A 20,742-nucleotide genomic window follows, 5' to 3' on the forward strand; every position below is an offset into this window, starting at 1 on the left:
TTATATAAAATTTATAATATATGAGTGCATATAAAATTATAAAAATATATAGATAGGTATAGATATATTACATATATGTATTTCACTTTTGTGTATGTAGTGTGCATGTGTGTGGTGTGCGTGCTCGCATGTGTGTGGTGTGCGTGCTCGCATGTGTGTGGGGTATTCATGTGTTCATGCATCTACATAGAGACGTAAGGTTGATGCTAAGAGTCATCTTTGATCCTTTTTTCACCGTATTCATTAAGAAAGGGTTTCTCAATGAAACCCCAAGTTTGCTAATATGAATAGTCTTGCCAGCCAGCTTGTATTGAGGGTTCTAATTCTACCCTCTGAGGCCGGAATTACAGTTTGGCTGCCTTGCTAACCTAGCATTTATGTGGGCTCTGGGGATTAGAACTATGGTCTTCACGTTTGTGCAACAAGCATTTTAGCCATTGTGCAATCTCCCAGCACCATGAAAATGTGTGTGTGTGTGTAAAATATTAATATATTACATAAGTTTATCTATAATAGAGTATATATGTTTATAAAATGAAATTCAAAATACTAAATTGTATCTATCCTCTGAGAAAAACTTTGATAGTGGAACACAGAAAATGTAGATTTGGAAAAAACACTGGCTGAGTTTTAGTCATTCTATGGCTTGACACACTGACTAAACAGTGCCCATCACTGTGTAATGGGTGCATTCATTACGCTCTTGCAAAGGAGGGAGTTCTAATATCTTCATCTGGTAGTCTGATTTGATATCTACCCAGAAACTTCTCATTATGCCTTGATCTTCTCATAATTATTCAAAAAATGAAAGATGTTAGAGGCAACATTCCTTAACATTTATTAGTAAATATACATTATGCTGTCCACATTGTGCTGTTTTGTAATCTGGCAAAATAAAATAGCTCATCGCACTGGGTGTTTGAATTATGTGTGTTTCTCTCACCTAAAAAGGTTTCCAAGTGTGGATATGTTACAAAAATCAGAAGTGCTTATTAGACAAAGATTTGAAAACACAAATATTCATAATAATGAGAAACATCCTATCATGCAAGAACAAGTCTTGGTGTCTGTCTCTCCATCCACCCATCCATCCATCCATCATCCACCTATCCACCCATTATCCATTCATCCATCAATCATCCATCCATTCATCTATCCACCATCCATTCATTATTCGTTCATCCATCACCCATCATCCATCCATCAATCATCAATCTACTCATTATCCATCATCTATCAATCATCCATCTACCCATCATTATCCATCCATCCACTATCCATATATCCATCCATCCATCCATCCATCCATCCATCCATACATACATACATACATCATCCATACATCCATCATCCATCAATCGATTCATCATCCATCTATCCTTGTTCACCCAATGTCAAGGAAGTGTTTACCTGCAGCAGATGTAAACAAATACAGGGACCCACAGCTGGACAATATGCAGAGAATGAGAGGCCTAGCAACACTCATCTTGTTTGGATGTCTCCTTCAAATCCTTCCCCTCAGAGTTCAGGAAAAACATGGAGCTTGAAAAGTGTAAGGGCCGGGGGAATGGAAGACACCAAGAAAGCAAGGCCCTCTGAATCACCATGTTCAAAGCACATATGAACTCACAGGGATTGAGGCAGCATAGACAGAGTCTGCACAGTTCTGTACTAGAGGGGGCCCTAGAGATGAAGGGAGAAGTGGACACATGCCCACATCCCTAACATGGAAGCAATCTCTAATTGATAAATACCTTGCAAATAAGAATTTAGTTTACTCCAAGGGAGCCTCACTGGGAAACAAAGCACTTATGAAGGGAAAACTGTATGCATGGAAGTGGATGGCCACAGAAATGAACTCCACAGCACCTTGGGGTCCTCGCCTTACAACGTCACGTTTGATCTTTTCCTTGATTAAAAATTTTATATTATTATGTTTTAATTTTTATTTTATTTATATGTTTTCTCTCTTTTTACCCTTCAGATTCTTTGCTTAACTATTACTGCTTCCAGTTTAGTGTTTTTATAGGATCCCTAAGTATGCAAGCAAGTGGGTTTCTGGGTCTTGTGCCTTCTCAAGTTTTTTTCTTATTTTTTTTGTCTGATTTCAATGTGTTGGTTTTTATATTGTATTTATTATATTATATGACTGTTATTATCCCTTAGATGCCTATTTGTTTTCTAATGAGAGACATAGAGGGAGTGAATCCAGGTGGAGGGGAGGTGGGGGGTGTGGGAGGAGTAGAGGGAAGACAACTGTAATCAAGATATATTACGTGAGGAAAAGATTTCTTTTCATTAAAAGAAATAAAAACTTCAAAATACTAATTTGCATTTTTCCTTCTGAAAAATAAGGAAATAAAACCTACTTGTTAAGTCTGTGGGTACTTATTTTAAAATTTGTATTACAAGCCTGATGGCGGTGACGCACGCCTTTAATTCCAGCATGTGGGTGGCAGAGGCAGGCAGATCTCTGTGAGTTCGAGACCAGCCTTTTGGTGTGGAACATATCCTGTCTTCATGCGCTCTTCTAATCCCGGTTTTACTAATTCTGACGTTTGAATAAAGAATGCACAATCATTCAGGGTCTGGAGCAGAATGGGCTTGGGATACCATCCAAGAGAAGTGGATACCACCCAATAGAATTGGCACAATTCACTTAAGAACTACCCCTTAGAGCTGGCAGAATGGCTCAGTGGGTGAAGGTGCTTGCCACCAAGCCTTAAGACCCAAGTTCTGGGACCCACATAGGAAGAAAAGAAATGATCCCTATGTCTTCCTCTGACCTCCTTGCACACACACACACACACACACACATACACACACAATGAGTCAGTCATTTTCCATTTTTTTTCTATAACAGGAGATGTGCCAAGTCAATGTTGATTTCTGGTTTCTTTCATGTCACAGACCATCACAGATATATGAATTGCCATTGGTTAATAAACAGCTGCACTTATTTCTAAAATTTACAAGTATTTCCCATATGAAATGCCTTTATTATAAAATTTTAGTATGGCAACTTTGGTGACTCAAAGGGTCCACAGAACTGGCCCTTGTTTCTTCAGATTGAATGAGTCAAGAAGAACTGAACACCCTTTTATGTCTTGTTCAGATAAATCAAATTTTCCAATTGATTTAAAAAATGTCATAGTATATCTGAAAAACATGGCCAATGATGGAATCCTTCTTTCTTTATACCAGGGCCTCCTCCTCTTCTAAATATAACATGAATTGGTGATGAAAGACTGTCCACTGTCTGTTTGCTATGTGTCTGTTTTAATTCAGTGTTTTATTGGCTTGCAACTTAGGAATTCTTGAAATCTCATTGGCTTAACAGACACCTGGATTAATTGTTCTAATAAATCCTGCGAAAAGCAGTGAAGTTGCCAATTGTTAGTTGGTAATCTTTCTTTAATTCCTGGAGAAATATTCCATATTGTTTAAATTTTATTTTATATGTTTGGGTGTTTTGCCTGCTTGTATGTCTGTGTATTATGTGTGTTCCTGGTGCATACAGAGGTCAGAAGAAGGTGTCCAGTGCCCTGGAACTGGGTTAAAGTCATTTATGGGCCTCCAAGTGGCTTCTGGGCATCTAAATGGGGTCCTCTACAAGAGCAGTCAGAGCCCTTAACTACTGAGCTCTCTCTCCAGCCTCTATTTGTGGCTTTAGAGTATGTATGTATCACAGTTAAAAAAGAAAGGAAGGAAGGAAGTCATAAAACAAATATTTCTGAAGATAAAATCAATAGGATTCATTCTACATATTTTGACTGATTTAATTCAGTAAGTGTTTATTGAAAACACTGATTAGTATAACTTGTTTGAATGTGCATGAATATGTATATATTCAATATACATATTAAATGAATGCTATATATTGATACAAGGTGTTTTTTGAAAATATCAACCCTAAGATGAATTTTTAAAAATTAAAAGATTTAGTGTCCGGATGTGAGAAGATATGTATGAAGTATGTTGTATTAATTTTTAGGTCCTGTATAAGTAAATGAAGTGTTGGAAGTCAACATCAAGACGGGAATGGATTAGTGGTGTCAAAGGATTGGGCAGTATTAGATGTTGGAGGTGCCATGGAAGCTCTTCATTCCTTAGCCTAAGGAGGTGTGGCCTGGGAGTGAGTGTCTGGTGTAGAGTTGGGATACAAGATCACTAAGAAAAAAAAGTTCAAGACACCCCAGGGGGGATTTATAATTTAGGAATGGGAGGAAGGGAGGAAGAGACAAAGTACTCTAGAAGCAAAACTGGTGAGAAGCGAGGGTGAGAGGCCCAGGGGCAAGCAGGTGAAGATAGCGAGGGTAGTCTAGGTTCATACAATCCAGAGAATTTTAGCAAGAAGAGAGGACGATGGCTGTGGGCATGGCAATGGTGAGCAAGAATGATTCTTCAATTTCTTGGCCAACTATGGCAATGAGGGCTGAAGCCATGAGCTGCCAGGAAAGTTAACTACATGGGAGAGTCGGGGGAAAGGTGCAGCTGAAGAAGAGGCCGAGTGTACTGGGAGTGGATGAGGACCTGGAGAGGTGTGGTCAATAGGAAAGAGACTGGGAAACGGGGCTTTCAGGATGAAGTATGAGTTGTCCTAATAGGACAAGACTTCCTATAGTAGCTTATAATCAAAAGCAAGTAAAACCCTCTGGGGTGATTGGTTACCATGAATATCAGGATCTGTTATGTCTATACCTCTCACTAAAGGCTTTTTCAACATCGCCTCTCCAAATTTTAACACATGCTACTCTTAACACCAAATATATATATTAAATGCACTTATTGTTCCAAGGATGTTATAATACATATTATCTGCTTTTACTTGGCACTATGTTTTTATTTAAGATAGAAATTCTCTATACAGCGATGGTTTGGTCTTACATCCCCATGTGATGATCAGCTCCCCTAACAATTCCTGATCCTCTTTGGTGCCCCCACTGAGTTATGAAAGCAATAGGTAGAAATCACCAAGTCATCAAAGTGGATGAGGTCTAGGCCTGCTTGATGACCAGTTGACAACTCTGCTTCATGAAAGAGCAGACAAAGACAAGTCCCAGTGTTGGGTGGCCTGCCAAGCGAGGGAGTTCGAGATCAAACTTACAATCAGTTTCTTTCTGCTATAGACTTTCAAAGATTAAAGTTCAACTTGGAATTGACCTGATCAATCAGAATATTATTGAGAACTTCATACTTGAAGAATAATTCTAAGGAGATGCAGGGATGGAGAGGGAAAAAAAATGAATGGCAAAAATATCAGAACAGAAGCAGGGTCTGTGAGAACCTGTACTCAGTAGAACTTCCTTGGAATGATTCATATCCACATCCTTCCTGGCCTCATGTAAAGGTTTATGGTATTCTCTCTCACTTCCTAGAATGAAGCTGACTTGTGTGATAAGGGGTGTGATCCCGCTAGCAATATGGGATTGCCAGATGAGAGTGAACACACCACTGATACACACACATCCATGGCCTTCAGTGAGAAACAAAGTCTGGTCCACCAGTTACCATGGACACACTTGCAAGCAGAAGCAGGGCTTTTCTTGTTTGTCTTTTTCTTCTAACAAAGACGGAGTTTAGAGAAAGGTGACCCTTCCTCTTATTTTTGTTTAATTAATTAATAAACAGTCTTTCTTTCTTTTTTTGAGACAGGATGTTTTACATTTCAGGCTGGCCTTGTTCTTACTACGTAGTCAAAGATAATATGAATTTTGGGTCCTCCTGTCCCTACCTCTTGAGTGGAGGTTACACCCACCAGCAGCTATATTTATGTGTTTTAGTATTTATTACTTATTAATTTACTTCTATATGCTTTGGATATCTTTAACTCTTGTTCAAAGATTTAACAGAGGAGATTTGGACTCAGTTTTAAACATACTTGAGCCAAACTCAAGTTCAAATAAGTACAATTTTGTCATAATTGGAATTATTTTTCTACTTTGTCACAATTAAATAGGAATAACTGAAGCAAATTATTATCTAGAATTTGTTTGGGGGGAGGAGGAAGAAAATTACCGCATGTGTTTTACAGGAAGCCAGAACTCCACCTGTTCCAAGGTCCCCTGCTGCTGGCATCTAAGTGGCTTTGTATGTGATGCATGACTTTGCACATAATAAAGGATTTGAGTGACAGATACAGAGGTCAGGGGTTGCAGACCCACTTCTCGTGTGAGGTTTCTGACAAACCACCTGTTAGTTAATTGGGAACTCTGAGCACATGAGCAAAGTTCCTAAGTTCACTTTCCTCATTTCCAGAGTGCATGCTACTCCTCAGAATGAGAAAGGACTGAGTATTTGTGGAAGGACCTGGCCCAGTACCTACTCCAGCCTATTGCCTGCTTCCTAGCTAGCTTTTGGATGGAAGAAGAACTGGGCTTAATGAGGTATCTCAGATGCCTTCTATCAGATGATATACTCAGGATATTCTCTTTTATAGAGAAGAAATGTAAATAAATATGTATCAACTTGACAACATTTACCCCAAGAAATTAAAGGTGTCATAAGCCTTCATAAACAAGGTAGATATTAAAAGCCTTATTAACCAGCTAGAGACACCATTTCCTGAACATTCTGAGAAAACAAAGTTTTTTGTTGAATATTAAGTAACTTGTACTTATTTTTTTTATTTTTTTCCCCTTAATAGCAACATTAAATGTCTTATGAGAACTGAAGGGTAAGACATGATGCTTATGGGTTGCTGCTCAAAGGACTGAAACCATCTGATTTTGGCTGAGACACTATCTCACAGAATGTTTCGTTGGTCTTCGGTAAGTGTGTATCTTGTACTTTGGCATGTTGCCTTGAGTTTGCAATGAGGTGCATTGTAGGAAATTGTGTGAAACCTGCTGCTGTCTTCTGTGCCAAATGATCTTGAAAACATCATACTTTAAATAAGGGGATTTTAGATGTATCTGGTCATCAGAATCTCCCAAGGAGGTTGCTAAATCATGACTCTCAGGCTTACTGAATTATAAATTCTGGAAGTAGTTTGGAAGAACTCATAGAAGTTCTTACAACAGAATTTGTTATAGTCCTCTAGCTAAATCCAGGGGTAATAATTTGATAGTGTAATGATCTAATCCAGGAAATCGACACTAGAAAGTGTAATCCTATTAATTAGAGACCTCATTAACCCTAGTAACTAAAAATTCTAATTTTAGGACTTCTTGTTTGCTGTTAGTGTAGTTTTTATGAGATTATATTATATATTTGTGGCATTGCGTTCACCACCATAATCACTTCACTGGGTCGTTCCATTAACTGTTAAAAACACCATATATTTATTCTTTTTTTTAAAATTTATTTATTTATTTATTAAAGATTTCTGCCTCCTCCCTGCCACCGCCTCCCATTTCCTTCCTCCTCCCCCGATCAAATCCCCCTCCCTTGTCAGCCCAAAGAGCAATCAGGGTTCTCTGCCCTGTGGGAAGTCCAAGGACCACCCACCTCCATCCAGGTCTAGTAAGGTGAGCATCCATGAATCTGCCTAGGCTCCCACGAAACCAATAGGTACTTTTAAAAAATTTTATGTGGCTTAACAATTTTTAGTGTGCGTGTGTGTGTGTGTGTGTGTGTGTGTGTGTAAGAGGTAGTAACTATACTAGAGTTTATCTTTCATTTAGAAACCTTTTCTCACATATAAATTAATATCCTAACATAACTGGAAGAAGGATTCACACACCCACAGTAAGGGAATCATGGTATAATATTAACAGATACTAGATGTTTTTGCCAGTTCTACTTTGCCTCAACTAATTTCTTATGATTATGTGTCATAAAAATATTCTTGCTACTTTAGTAACAAATCTAAGTGTCAAGAATCTTAAAGCAACTTTCTGATGTTCCAAGCAATATCATTAACTTTTGTTTTGTTATTTGATGTTAGAATGTTTTCCCTGGATAGTCCATGCTGGCCTTGAATTTGCTATGTACCCAATGCTGGCATTGGGCCCGTGGTCTCCTTCTGAGTGCTGAGATTAGAGCCAAAAGCCATTGTGCCCAGTTCAGTAATTAGTTTTGAACCTTCTGCACTACATTTCAAAATAAATATGAGTCTATTCTACTACATAGTCTGTCAGTAACCATCTTTTACACTATTAATGTAAAAGGTTTGGGGAACAAGAGGGCGCCTCAAGTGAGTGTGTAAGGAGTGACTGAAATCCTCAAGTGTGTGTTGTAGACATGGGCATACAAAGCCAGGTGAAGGACTCCAAGGGTTCAGACCCAAGGGAATACCAAGTTGCTTTCCCTGGTGAGGTTCAGAAGGATGGGAAAGACTTTCTCTGGTCAGAATGTCACTTTGACAGTGTATGCAAAGACAGTCAACCACAACTTCCTCCTCCTGTGATGACAGCAGCTGAGAATGCTGCCTAAAGGGACCTCCTACCCAGATTAGCAACAAACACTTGTTCAATGTATGCCATGAGCTTTTATCCTCAGTTCAGCTGTATAAAATGACTGTGCTGAGCTTCTGCATTGCTTTTATGCATTTGGTGCCTCTCATCAGAGTGAGCATAGCTTACACGATCCCAACTTTCATGTACATGAGCATCCTTTCTTTATTCCCGCATGGTCCCAGTAGGGCCAATCCCCAAAGCCATGCAGAGTGGGGCTGAAGGTGATGGCAGATGCCCTTGCGCTGTGAAGAATACCCACTTCCTAAAATGGAATAGGGCACAGGCTTACCCAAAGCCACTTCCTGTATTTTCTACTAGAGGCAACTTCCTTGAATTTGCAGTGAGCCCTGGTAGTAAGATAGCAAATTCATCATCTAACACTAAAGTCAAGCACAGAGGTGTCTTTCTTTAGACTTAAAGGCATTTTGCTCTTCTACAGCCTTCTGCAATGGGAAGTGATAAGCCTTATCACTTAGCTCCTTGATAAATCCTAAGAACCAGGCCCCAGGACACACTGTGAGGGGGCTAACAGGACACTGTAAAAAGACTTAGCTGGGTCATACTTTGTTCTGTTTCCCCAACTGCTCCACTTTACTGTAGAAATAAAGTGAACAAAACTGGCATTTCCTGAAAGTTGAAACAACTGCTCATGTACACAAAGAAGGATACCCAGATAGGCCTGTTCTACTGCCACCACAGTCCTAGAGACGAGACCTGGGCTGCACAGGAGTAAGCTAAAATCAGACTCCTCGGGACTTTTCAACTGACCCATCTTTTATCCTTATGACTTAAGTCTTACACTGAGTCGTGGCCATGTTATTCTATAAACTACTTCCATTTTTAGTTAGGATGGACGTGCCATCAAATGAAAGGTATTGTCCTCATTCTTAATGTTCAGATCAAAGGCAAAAGGAATGGCAAATAGATGGCTTAGCGTCGTAAGTTAGAAGAGTTCCCCACATGCCAATCTGGTTGGTCAGTTTCTCTGAGGAAGGATAAACAAGAGGAGCTGAATCTTAGTCTGTATGACTTACAACTCCATGGCCCCCGCCCAGTTTACAGAACACAGATGTAGGATGCATGAGACGCACAACTGAGTCACAGACATGATCAAATGCATCACATACACAGTGAAAACAGACAGAAAAGAAACCCTGGTCTTTTTTAAAAGAGTACCAACACACTTCATAGATGTTTCTGAAGCCCCTGCCATATGCAAAATGTCACAGACGGACATGGTCCTTTGGCACTCCCACCGGCCCCTCTACACATGCACAGGAGTCCAATAACCTGACAGCTGGCCTAAGCGGATGGATCCTAAAATATCTTTCCAGGCTATTACTTTCTTTCAAATGCTAATATTTGCAAGCTCAGAGCTGGGTGGTGCCCTCGCAATGTAGAGTAAGACACAATGTAAACACGAGGCGGTCTGTTTTCATTGTATTCGTGTCTTGTTTTGTGTTTTCTGGAAATACTTATTTTTCAGATCCTCCCCTGCTACACAAGGGCTGGCACTTCGCAGACTGCCAGCCACGTCTGCCGAGTGAATACACTGAGATAGAAAGAGTTGGTGCTATTAGAAATCATTTTGTAAACGTGACACATCCCTCTCTGCGGTTCTGGAAGCCGCGCAACAAGGAGCGTAGTGAATGTGCTTAGACCGCCCTCCAAATACCCAGCTGGTACTGAGGCTATTCTTTTCCAGTTATTGAAAACCAGGAACTTTAGAGCCAGTCCCAAGACACACAAAGACAACTTCTGGGTAATGGCCTCTCGTTAGAGGGCCAGTGGCTTCGGTTTAATAGCTCAGTTAAGGAATAATGAATCTCAAATGTCACCTTGTCAGGATGATCTCTAGTAACAGGTATTTTTTTTTTTTATCTCTTTGACTTTGTAGTTTGTTTAAAATAGACCATAAACTATTAGCTAAACCGATTGACTGAGGGCATGATAAGATAGCTGAATTTCCAGGAGCTTTGGCAGAAGGCAGGGAGGGTGGAGACGGCTGCTCTGCCACAACCCCGCTGCCTCCTCCAGGACAGTGAAGCCGCACATCCACTGGCTCACGTGCTGGGCTGTTCCTTTCTCCTAGCAACCACATTACGCTAAAGTGCAAAGGCTGCGGTTGCCAGGATATTCTTCTATTCCTGTCCTCCACAACCAGCCCCTCTGCAAGATGAGAGGCAGAGACATGGCTAGAGGGACTTAGGGGCCATGTGCCTTTTTTTTTATTATTATTATTAAGAGGAAAAAAATTCAGCCAACAATTTTGCTGTTGATCCTTTTGAAATTTTCGTTTTCTTTTAAAATCAGACAGAACCATGGTAAAGATAAACTACAAAACTCCCAAGCATTAAACATTGTAAAGCAAAATTCACCACCATTAGAAGCCACTTTGCCCAATAGAGGAAGAAGGTCAAATTTCTTGCTATTGCCTGTGTGGCCCAAAAGATTCTGAACTGTCATTACTGTCTCGCTCCATAAATAAAATTTCTGAAGTAGATACCACAACTGTAGAGCCAAAGACAGCACCAATGATCAAGTGTATACTTTTGACATGATAAAGTATATGAAAAACATGCATCTTTTAAGGTTGGATAGCCGTGGCACAGGCCTTTAATCCCAGTACCCAGGAGTTGGAGGCAAGGGGATCTCTGTGAGTTCAAGGACAGCCTGATCTATAGAGCATGTTCTAGAACAATCAGGGCTGCACTGATATCCTGTCTCTAAAGGGTAAAAAAAGTGTTGAATCATGGCTTTTTACCTAAGTTGATATCATAATGAATTCTGTATTTAAATGGCCTCTGGTTTACAGGAAAGCCCACATAAGCTCCCCAGACGTATACAGCCAAAGAGAAGTTGAGACGGAACTCCGATCCTTATCTGGTTTATGCCGACATCCACCTCCATTGTGCCACGTTGCCTCAGTTCCTCACACAGATAAAAATAGATAAGAACAGCCAACGTACACGCTTGCAGAGCTTCAGGATGCTGCTGTTTGTCATGCTCTTAGCGATTCAGTAGGTGTCTTTGTCCTGCTTTTACAAATGAGAAAAACTGGTCCAAGAACATCCAAGAAGACTCACCCACCTCATGTAATCAGAATGTGGCATAGTCAGGAATGAAGCCCAAGATTAATGCCTCTCCATCCAGCCCATGGTTGACTCGGGTCAGACATTAACCATCTATCAGAACTGATAATCAGATCATGGACGTAAAGAGCATGATATCTGGATATATAAGGCCTGGTGCACATGTCTAAGGGATTCATTGATTAATTTAATAAATATTAATTGAGTGACTCTGTTTTGGTACCTGGGATACCGTGGTGAGTGACAAGAAAACACAAAAGCACACAGAGCTGCTAAGTTGTGTGGACACAAAGTACATGTATGTCTGAGGTATGTCCAATTATAAATAAATGGAAGGCATCTCTGAAAATGTGATACTTGAGCGAGCCACGTGGGTATCTCTGGGAAGAGCACTGTGGGCAACAGGAAGAAAGTAGACAGGCTGGGGCTGTCTTGGCCCTATACAAAGGAGATAAGAGATGCGTGGAAGGGCAGAGCGCAGAAGCGTTGAGAATGGTGAGCCCTGAAGGCTACGTGCGAGGGCGCCAAAGATAGACCTCACGAGGGCTTTGGAAACCAAAGTCAGGATTGGAATTCACTCAGAGCTCAACAGTAATCCTAGGCCAAGCATCCTCATAACATTTAGTGACCACAGCACCCGTGAATCTCTCCTGGGATCCCACATAGGTCCGCACCATCAGTCCAATTTGATCTTCAGTTATCTGGAACACAGACGTCATTTCTTCTGTTTTGTTATTGTGTTATGAAGTAAGGTCTGTTTTAGAGAGTGAGTGGAACCTTCCCAGCAAGATGGCTATTCAATAAATATGCTGAGCATGATAAGAAAAAACAATTAAGTCCCCTCTTTTAGTGAGCCTATACCTTGACCATGAATTCATGTTGGTCTCTACCAAGTGTTCATTTGTGGAGGAGTATGCACAAGGTTATGGTTATACCAAGGGCAGCCAGAGACAGTTAACTGAACATAGTATCCGAGAGGAACTTTGATGGTAATTTGTAAGGTGAGGTTTTCCAAGTTGGCAACTATATGTAAAATACTCTGTACATGGGGCTGGAAAGATGGCTTAGCAATTACAACCCTCACTGCTCTTACAGAGGACCCAAGTTCGGTTCCCAGCACCCACATGGTGCCTCACAACCACCCATAATGCCAGTTCTGGACATGTGACACACACACTAACGCCATCTGAAGGCACCAGGCATGCACACATGCACATACATGCATACAGACATTCTCTCATACACCTAGAAAATAAAAATAAATATTTTAAAAATAGATGTCCAGAATTTGCACTAGGTAAGGTGTCATACACCTTGAGAGGCTGAGGTAAGAGGCCAGGAAACTTGAAGACTGTATGGGTTAGGTACCAGAGGAGACCTTGTATTTTTTTTTAAACATACAAAGAAAAGATTAAGATTTGGGAAAGCAAAGGGACATGAGGCAGGCAGAGCATTCTGGACTAGAAGCAATGTGAGCAATGGCACGTTGACAAGAAAGACTAGAGAACAGTCTTGGGGGTCGGCACACGGGGAAGAGACCAGAGTAAGGAGCAAAGTGATGAAGAGGCTGCTGTGCAAACGGTATGGGCTCTGCATTCTCAGAGAGACAATGTGTTATTCTGCAAACCCTCTGTGTCTGCTGTCTATCACCTTCTCCTGGATGCTGAGTGAAAGCCCCCAGCATCAGCACCATCACTCCGAATGACCTTGACCTTGAGTGGATATAATACTTTACTGTGCAGGGACTGCTAAGTCTCTCAGCGGGAGCTGCAGCGCCTGTTAGAACTCTGCTCCCTAGATCTCGGGATAACATATTTTGGGAGCTTAGCACTTGTCCACTGATGCCATGTGTTCTCCAGCTGAGTGCCGTGCTGATACATGAAGAGCTGAGAGCAAGTTTAACAGCTTTCATCAGAATTATTTCATCTATTTTTAATTTCTTGTATAGGCTAAGCTCGATAGATGCTACAATGAGTGCTGTGTACTTTAAAAATAATTCTGTGCACAATATAAACAGTCTACATGTTTGCAAAACTTATTGGACTCAATGGGTTTTAAAAAGAAATGAGGACCCAGTGTTGGGAGGGTACAGAATGGAAGGAAATCTGGGAGGAAATGGGGAGAGGACTGTTTTGAACAAAATACAGTATATGAAATTATCAGAGTTAATAAAAGAACATTTTAAAAGTCTACATTATATTTTCTGTTGTTATCAGGTAATACTATCATCAGGTTTAAATTTTATCCGAATTACATGGGACTTTTTGGAAAATCAACCTTTAAAAAGGTCCTGGCTGTAAGAAAGCCGCCACTTGCTATGTTCAGCCCTGAGTAATTGCCAGGCAATGGTGGAGTGCTTGCAGTATTTCTCCACACTGGTCATGTCCAAACAAACAGAACACCAACCGGGGCATTAGCTACTGCTCCCATCTTCCTGGAATTCATTCAGACTCATCCCCCCTCCCGCCCCCGTTTCCCTTGACAACAATCAAATCCCCAGCAGCTCTCAATAATACAACGAGTCTTGCTCCAGTGTTATCTTCGAAAACAAAACAACCCTAGTTTTCTGTATATGCCATTAGGAACCAGAAGAGAAGGAAAAGCAGGTAAAAGTCAATTCAGATTGCTCTGATTTTTTTTCTTTTTTCGGTAAAAATTACTTTTCCAGTAGCTGGATATTTAAATGAATGCCAGTTACAAAGGATTCTAAAAACTACCTGCAACCATCCTCCAAAGAGGAAAATACCATTTTCTTGGCGAATTGAACGGTTTCTTCTCTCATTTCATCCCGTGGGTCTGTGCATTACACAGCCCCCATCTGTAATTTCACCAAGAGTTTGGGATGAAATAGAATTAGATCCCTATCCTGCTGCCTAAATGCACATCACAGGAATATATCCCACAAAAGGAATATATTCCTTTGTGTTTTTTTTCGTCTGTTGAATATGATTTTCATTTTCTGATGCATTACAGGATTCTGTTTCAGTCAATTATGCTCTAAATTTTCTGGAATGCTCCTCCAAGCCTAGAGCACTTGGAACCAGGTTTGGCAGGCAAATGCAAGAACAGTTAAGGGAGGAAGATAAAACATGAAGTTCATTCCTGGGAAATTCCTGGAGGCAAGTCAGATTTCTAGTCTGAGAAAATGAGCTCACTTCTCCCCCTTGTGCCCAGACTGTCAGATGCTACCAGCCACGCATTTTCTTGAATGGGAGCATGGAAGAGAGAAATTGCCTTCTTTGGTTAATAGATCATTCCAATACTTTTTCAAGCTGTGCTTAGTAAATTTGCAGTAATATAATGGGTTAAAATGGACCGGTAATTAGTCATATGAGTTTTTAGGGCCCCATCATGAAGTCCCTGCCTGACCCCACTGTTGTTATTTTCATTTGATCTATTTATTTGCACCTAGTATCAGTTCAGCATTTGTTTTCCAGAAGGGACTCCAGAGTTGGTTCTCAAAACACACTCGAAATGAAGCACAAAGCCTGTTGGAGCCAAGTATTTCTGTTATTTGTCCCTAATAAATCAGAATCTTCCAGAGCAGGGTCTGACACAGTAAGGGTTTCTGTCACAAGACAAAGTCAATAGGATAAAACCCACACAAAATGTCAGCACGCAACCCATTCTTGTTTTCTACCCTAACTGCCTCTCTCTCATTCTCTGTCCATGTTTGCAGAAGCAAACAGCAATGAGGTGCCAAAAGCAAACACATGACACAGAAGAAGGTGAATTTAACTTCTGAGTCACATTGGAAAGATATGTAGCTGCGATCCAATATGTTTTTTTATTTTTATTATCTTTTTTGCTCCCCATCTCCCCTTACCCCCATCCCACCCCCACACCCAAGTTTCCAATTTTTGCCTGGTAATCTTGTCTCCTTCCAATATCCTGGAGGATAACTATATGTTTTTCTTTGGGTTCATCTTCTTATTTAGCTTCTCTAGGATCAAGGATTATAGGTTCCATGTCCTTTGTTTATGGCTAGAATCCACGTATGAGTGAGTACATACCATATTCATCTTTTGGGGTCTGGGTTACCTCACTCAGGATAGTGTTTTCTATTTCCATCCATTTGCATGCAAAATTCAAGATGTCATTTTTTTTTTTTTACCGCTGAGTAATACTCTAATGTGTATATATTCCACACTTTCTTTATCCATTCTTCCATTGAGGGGCATCTAGGTTTTCTTTGATGTCTTGTCTCTCCATTGTAGGGAAAGTTACCTTATTTAAGATTTAATTCATGAAGATGACATGTACATGAAGATGACTCTCACTAGCCTGCTCATCTTCTTATGGAGCAGTTGAACAGATTCTAATGAGGAAAGTCTTTGCCTTAAAAAAAAAAAACAAACAATTGCGGGGTTGGTGAAGATTTTCTCCCAGTCAGTGGGTTGCCTTTCTGTCTTAGCGACAGTGTCCTTTGCTTTACAGAAGCTTCTCAGTCTCAGGAGGTCCCATTTATTCAATGCGGCCCTTACTGTCTGTGCTGCTGAGGTTATACATAGGAAGTGATCTCCTGTGCCCACTTGTTGTAGAGTACTTCCCACTTTCTCTTCAATCAGGTTCAGTGTGTTCAGACTGATATTGAGGTCTTTAATCCACTTGGACTTGAGTTTTGTGCATGGTGACAGACATGGATCTATTTTCATTCTTCTACAGATTGATATCCAGTTTTGCCAGCACAATTTGTTGAAGATGCTCTCTTTTTTCCATTGTATACTTTTAGCTCCTTTATCGAAAATCAGGTGCTCATAGGTTTGTGGATTAAAGTCAGGGTCTTCTATACGGTTCCATTGGTCGACTTCTCTGTTTTTATGCCAATACCAAGCTATTTTCAATACTGTAGCTCTGTAATAGAGTTTGAAGTCAGGGATGGTAATGCCTCCAGACGTTCCTTTATTGTATAAGATTGTTTTGGCTATCCTGGGTTTTTTGTTTTTCCATATAAAGTTGATTATTGTCTTCTCCAGATCTGTGAAGAATTTTGATGGCATTTTGATGGGGATTGCATTGAATCTATATATTGCTTTAGGTAGAATTGCCATTTTTACTATGTTGATCCTCCAACTGACAAAGGTCTGATCTCCAAAATATATAAAGAACTCAAGAAACTAGACTGTAAAAGGCTAATCAACCCAATTATAAAATGGGGCACCGAGCTGAACAGAGATCTCTCAACAGAAGAAGTTCAAATGGCCAAAAGACACCTAAGGTTATGCTCAACTTCCTTAGCGATCAGGGAAATGCAAATCAAGACAACTTTAAGATACCATCTTACACCTGTCAGAATGGCTAAAATCAAAAACACCAATGATAGCCTTTGTTGGAGAGGTTGTGGAGAAGGGGGTACACTCATCCATTGCTGGTGGGAATGCAAACTTGTGCAATCACTCTGGAAAGCAGTGTGGCGGTTTCTCAGAAAATTCGGGATCAACCTACCCCTGGACCCAGCAATACCACTCTTGGGAATATACCCAAGAGAGGCCTTATCATACAACAAAAATATATGCTCTACTATGTTTATAGCAGCATTGTTTGTAATAGCCAGAACCTGGAAGCAACCTAGATGCCCCTCAATTGAAGAATGGATGAAGAAAGTATGGAATATATACATATTAGAGTACTACTCAGCAGTAAAAAACAAGGACTTCTTGAAGTTTGCAAGCAAATGGATGGAAATAGAAAACACTATCCTGAGTGAGGTAAGCCAGACCCAAAAAGAGGAACATGGGATGTACTCACTCATATTTGGTTTCTAGCCATAAATAAAGGACATTGAGCATATAATTCGGGTTCTTAGAGAAGCTAAATAAGAAGGAGAACCCAAAGAAAATCATATAGGCATCCGCCTGAATATTAACCTTCATCAGGTGATGAAAGGAGACAGAGACAGAGACCCACATTGGAGCACCGGACTGAAATCTCAAGGTACAAATCAGGAGCAGAAGGAGAGCGAGCACGAGCAAGGAACTCAGGACTGCGAGGGGTGCACCAACACACTGAGACAATGGGAATGTTCTATAGGGAACTCACCAAGGCCAGCTGGCCTGGGTCTGAAAAAGCCTGGGTTAAAACAGGTCTCACTGAACATAGCGGACAATGAGGGCTACTGAGACCTCAAGAACAATGGCAATGGGTTTTTGAGCCTACTGCACGTATTGGCTTTGTGGGAGCCTAGGCAGTTTGGATGCTCGCCTTAGGAGACCTGGATGGAAGAGGGTGGTCCTTGGACTTCCCACAGGGCAGAGAACCCTGATTGCTCTTTGGGCTGACAAGTGAGGGGGACTTGATTGGGGGAGGGGGAGGGAAAGGGGAGGCGGCGGTGGGGAAGAGACAGAAATCTTTAATAAATTAAAACAAACAAACAAATAAATAAATAAATAAATAAAATTGAAAAGGTAAAAAAAAAAACAAGTAAAGTTGATGTTACTGACTTAAGAATGCAGCCAGCATGAGGATCAAACCTGCTCTGCATATAAGAAAAGGCACAACCGTAAGGTTCTATTCTTTTTCCACACTGGAAACCATGAGGTGGGCTGAGTGAGACTCTGATACCTCAAGTAAAGCTACTGAGGAAACCTCAGCTGGTAATATCTGTCCCATGGCCTCTTCCTTCAGGCTATAAGTTAAATTATTAGAGATGACAAGACAAGGGAAGAAAAACCACTATTTCTGAACACTTAGATGATTTCAAAGAGGCTTTTGAACTCCCAGTATTCTGTGGTTATAAACTCCCTAGCTGGTGCCCAGCTTTGGGGAAATTCCACTCTTCCTATTTGATAAATTTGCACCCTGGAGCCTGGAGCCAAAGCCCCATGTGGTGCCAAGATCATCAGAATTGCTTCTCAGTACCAGTTCTAAGACAAAGAAAAAGAAACCAACACATAAGTATGATGTGGCATCTGCTAGTATATGTTTTTATTTGGATGTAAGATATCTTTCATTTCTCAAGTGTGACTGGAACTGAGGCTCCAGGACGCCCCTTGGCACTTTTCCTGATGTGTCACCATTGAAAGCTCTGCTTCTCACAGCCAACAAGCTCGGGGCTCTCTAAGCTCTCTAATAAATATTAGAAAGTTCCCTGGGCTCCACACACCCTGCAAGTAAGCTGCTTCTCCACTAGCTGGTCCTCTCTTCCCGTTCTCGAAAGCCTGGCGTTTTCTGTCTCACCTCCTGGTCTCTCTCTAGAATGCCAGCTCCAGATTCCCCCTCTGACTCCGATTCTAAGTAAGGGGCTCCTTCCCCTCACTCACTTCCAGCTTCCTGTTTGCCAGCAACTTGACTTACCTTTTAGGCAAGTTTTGAAAAACAGTTTTCACAATTTTAATGGGTATCTGGAGAGTTCAATCACCCAAATGCATGCTTTGCAATGATGAGGATCTAAATATGGTCTTTGCTTGTTTGTTTTTGTAATTCCTGTGCTGTAAAGATATAGGTGCGCGGATTACAGATGCTTGCTGGCTAGCCAGCCTAGCCTACTTGGTGAGTCCCAAAGCCTAGTGAGAGAAAATAAGGTAGCTGGTTCCCCAGGAATAACACTAGAAGTTGATCTCTGACCTCCGCAGAAATGCACATATATACACAATCACACACATGAATGGGTAACATGGCATACTTTTATATAATAAAGAAAATGGCATTGATACAATTGAGGGCTCTCACACTCCTTAGTTATTATCTTTCCATTCCTATTAGTAAAGTCTTTTGGTTTTACTTTCTTCCTTTTTTTTTTTTTTTTTTTTTTTTTTTTTTTTGAGACAGGGTTTATCTGTGTAACAGCCCCTGGATATCCTGGAACTTGCTTTGTATAGCAGGCTGGCCTCAAACTCGCAGAGATTCGCCTTCCTCTGCCTCCTGAGTGCTGGGATTACAGGCGTGTGGCACCACACCTGGCTCGTCAACTGAGTCTTTTGAGCATACAGAAAAATATATAGACATGGTAATGTGTGCCCTCTGCCCAGTGTTTCCATTAAAAAACTGCAGGATTACCAGAGTCCTTGTTTTCCTTTCTCCTCCACATCTGGAGGCTTTGTTCCAGTCCCACCCCTAACCCTCTTGCCTCAGCACAGAGCTGAGTTCTTTCCTACACCACAAACCTTCCTTCCCTCAGCTCACTAAGCACCTTCTAAGTCTCTGGTACCGGCTTATCTTCTACTGTGTGGGAAGAGGGCGGTGGCTAACACATCAAAATAATTTAACAGAAGAGCAAGTGCTGTGGATTATGGAAACAGTGGAGTCAGCGAAGGATGACAAAGAAGGGGAAAGATCACCTCGGGCAGAGTCCAACCCAAGTCTCTTTGGAGCTGAGCTGAAATCTAAAACCTGAAGACTGACAAAGGGTGGAGGGTTTGGAGAGAAAGGTTACAGGGTTCTGACCTCTCTCCCTGTCCCCAAAGGTAGTCTGGGAATTACCCTCATGCCTTCACTTGCCTTCACTTTCCACACTAAGGGGTGTCTGGAAGCCTCACTAGTCTTTGCCCAAGGGAATTGCCACTCTAATACTGGAATCTAAGGATTTCATCTTATTCCTGCACTCTTGACCTTAAAAGGCTTACAAGAGAAACAGTGATTTTAGGCATGGCTGGGACTTTATTGGCCTTATCTACAGTGTTACCATTCTGGTCTAAGAATCCAGACCACATACTCTTATAGAATTGGTGACCAGAAAAGGAATTTTTCATCTGGAAACTAACTTCTTGCATTAACTAATAAGTTATAGATAATCTGACTAGTTGCCCAGAGGCCTTTGTTAATAAGCAGGGCTCTTGTTCCAATCACTCTTACCTCAGTGCCGTGGTTCCTTCCCCACTCAGCGCGATACTTTATCTCTCTTCATTCTTATCTTGGCTATGCTTCATTTCAGTTGCCCTGAATGGAAGCTGCCTAAAAATTTCAAAAGTAGATAGTGTGTAAATCCCTCAGCATCAAGGCTGTCTAGACCATAGCAAGTAGCGGCCTCTGGCAAAAGTCTTGACAGTTCATCTTGGTTTTGTTGTTACTTGGACTTCTGCTGCATGGCATAAGTTAGCTGGTCTTCTTGGTAAAACTGTCCTTTCTTTTCAACTCTTTCTCACAAGATTTATACATATATATTATTTATTTGTATGTCTATATGAGTACATTTGGTTAATCTTGTCTACTTCCTTGGCTTGAGCACACTGTAGTATCTTTATCCTTTAACACTACTTCTTCCTTCTGGTGACCTCATGCACGAATGCACGTACACAGAATGCACGTGTGTGTAC

The 20,742-nt window shown here is 40.9% G+C and overlaps 1 protein-coding gene across 4 annotated transcripts in view; it reads right to left on the bottom strand.

The window, feature by feature from the left end:
- The window catches only part of Rgs17 (regulator of G protein signaling 17), a 90,616-nt gene that overhangs the window by 55,238 nt on the left and 14,636 nt on the right, over nucleotides 1-20,742 (bottom strand). Inside the window, exon 2 of one of the 4 annotated variants that reach the window (XM_050135830.1) lies at nucleotides 20,282-20,380. The exons of the other annotated variants lie outside the window; for them this stretch is intronic. The gene's annotated coding sequence lies outside the window, so the exon portion shown is untranslated. The remainder of the gene's footprint in view (nucleotides 1-20,281; nucleotides 20,381-20,742) is intronic. 4 annotated transcript variants of the gene reach the window in all.

Source organism: Alexandromys fortis, unplaced genomic scaffold (genome assembly GCF_014885135.2).
Source record: "Alexandromys fortis isolate MF-2015 unplaced genomic scaffold, M_Fortis_MF-2015_v1.1 scaffold_23, whole genome shotgun sequence".
Lineage (NCBI taxonomy): Eukaryota > Metazoa > Chordata > Mammalia > Rodentia > Cricetidae > Alexandromys > Alexandromys fortis.